Source organism: Leptonychotes weddellii, chromosome X, assembly GCF_054177405.1.
Source record: "Leptonychotes weddellii isolate Sample4059 chromosome X, ASM5417740v2, whole genome shotgun sequence".
Lineage (NCBI taxonomy): Eukaryota > Metazoa > Chordata > Mammalia > Carnivora > Phocidae > Leptonychotes > Leptonychotes weddellii.
This window is the reverse complement of record NC_138385.1, coordinates 52,959,022-52,961,744: the sequence shown is the minus strand read 5'-3', so window position 1 is coordinate 52,961,744 and position 2,723 is coordinate 52,959,022.

Genomic DNA, 2,723 nt, shown 5'->3' with positions numbered 1-2,723 from the left:
TTAGAACATCCAATTTATACTGCATCACAGTTATAGCATTTTTAAGTTCAGCCTGATTAGATCTCATTTCTGCACTAAGAGTTTCTCTGCTGTCTTTTATGTTTTTTTTCAAGCCCAGCTATTAACTTTATAATTGCTCTCTTGAATTCCATCTTTGACATCTTACTTATATCCTTATTGATTATATCTGTGGCAGAGAACATTACCTCTGGTTCTTTCTTTCATTGTGAATTCCTCCTTCTAGTAATTTTTCCCAGAGAAGAATGGGTGAAAGAGTGAGTAGGGTCCAAAATATCAACCATGACCCAAACAAAATACACACTATAGAAATCCAAAGTGTTCGGAAACCAAAATAGAAAAGCTAACAAATCCAAAGCAAAAAAGAAAAAGAGAAAAAAAGTGTGTGTGGGGGGGAGAGACTATAATCTCACAGGGTGGACAAAGCATGGTCATCTACTTGTTCCTGAGTATATTTTTGTCTCTGTGTTAGAAGACATTAATCCCAAAATTGCAAAGAAAGCAAAACATATATATATATATATATATATATATATATATATATATATATATATACAAAAATAAAATTGAATAGAGTGAAAAAGCCCCCAAATGAAGCATATATCATTAAAATGTAGATAAAAACAGTTGGTAAAATAAGTGACAACTGGGAAAAAAGAAAAAAAAATGAAATGGAAAATCTTAGACTGAGAGTTAAATGGATCATGAGAAAAAAACCTCGAGATAAATATACTATTTTACCCTGTAGCTGGAGTTTTACAGTTTTGTGGGATCCATAAACTAGTTGTCCACCTGTTCTTCCAGTTGGTCTTCTGGGGGAGGGTCCTGCTGTGCTGCTTCTCAGTTGTCTTTGCCTGGGCGGAGTAGCACCACCCCTTGCCAGGGAGCTGGGCTCAATGTAAACTGGTTCTCTATGAGGCTTTTGTTTCCTGGAGGCTTTCTGCACCTCTTTAGAGGATCAGAATGGCCGTGCCCTAATCTCCAGCCCTAGAGCTGGGAGATCACATTCCCCCCTCTTCAATAAACCCTCTTGGATATACATTTTCACTTTTGTGTGTGCCAACCTCCTCACACTCCTTCGGTGTGTGCCCACTGCAATCTTCCCAGGAGGAGTCTGGGTAACACACAAAGGGTGTTACTGCCCTTTGTGTGCACTGGTCTGGCTTGAGGTTTATGGTGACCCAAGCTGAGAGTCCCCTCCTGGGCTCACTGACCATAACCAGGTTCCCCACTCCACTTACGGGCTCAGGCACCCCCGTTCATTCTGTGACTCCTGGGATCCTGAGACCACACTGACACACCTAGAATTCTGCCCTTTTCATCCCCTGAGCCCCTTTCAGACAGAGATGTCTCTTACTGGAGCCGATTTCTAAAGGTTCTAATCTTGCCTTCTGGGGCTATAGCACTTTCTGGTAGCTGGCTTTAGGAGGCTTCTTCCACTCTCCTTTTATCTTCCAATATCTCCCTGCAGATTCACCTTTCTGCACCTCCTACCTTGCAAAAAGCAATCACTTTTCTACTTGTAGAGTTCCAGATATATTTTCTTACATCTCAGGCTGACTTCATGGATGTTAAGAATGGTTTGATAGATATCTAGCTAAATACAGAATATGATGAAAGGGATTATCATTTGTTCTGACAGTCAAATATTATTTCTACCTTAGATAGCTTTGCAATAATTTTTCTCCAAAAAATTCAAAACTTTTGAAAAATGTTATGAAACTTTCATTAAAAAAACTTTTCCTACACATCCTTGCCCACCTGAAACTAATATAACATGGTACATTAACTGAAATTAAAACTAAAACTTTAAAAACTTAAAACAATGACAACAAAAAACTTTTCCTATGCTTATTATATACAATAAAATTTCTTTATTAAAAAATTAAAAGAAATTGTGTACCTGTAAAATAGTAAATGGGCAGTAAATGTTAGTGATTTTCCTCTTTACCTCTGCTATTCCTAGGTGACTCTTCAGTGAAGTAAAACCAGCTCAAATTCCATTCACATGATTTTGAGAAGTGCCTTGGACTAAGACTATCTGGGTGCTTATAGCACTTAAAGCTAGAGCCCTGAGACTGAAAACATAGTGCCTGTGAAATGTATCTGGCTGTGAGTCATGTCTTACCAACTAGCCTATAAGCTCCTAGAGAGCAGGAATCTTATCTTTTGCCTCCCTGAATTCTACCTGAAGCTTGAGGCAGGATTGAAAATATGGCATAATGGTTAAAGGACTACAAAGGGTGCTGCTACTATCTTTACTTGATTGTATGATTTTAAGCAAATCACTTAACATTTCTGAGTCTGCTTCCTGGTTTTAAATATGGAGATGATGGCATAACACATACCTCATAGACTGAACAACAGAATGCATATAAAATATCAAGGACAGTGATTAATACATAAGTGTTCAAAAATGGAGCTAATTAGTAATATTAGTATTAATTTCAGTTATCAATAAAGACATGATTGATTAATCTAATCCAAACACTCTAAGATACTAATAATAGTCTTATGAATGTTTTGAGGCAGAGATTCCTTATTTCTCTGTATTCTGGCATTATTATTAGTGTGATGATTAATAATCATTGTTAGGATTACAGCCTATCCTTGAACAGAAAAAAAGTAGTGAAAAAAAGTAGTGAATAATAAATTCATTGTAAATGAGGTTAATAAAATCCCAAGACCTAAGAGATTGATAATTG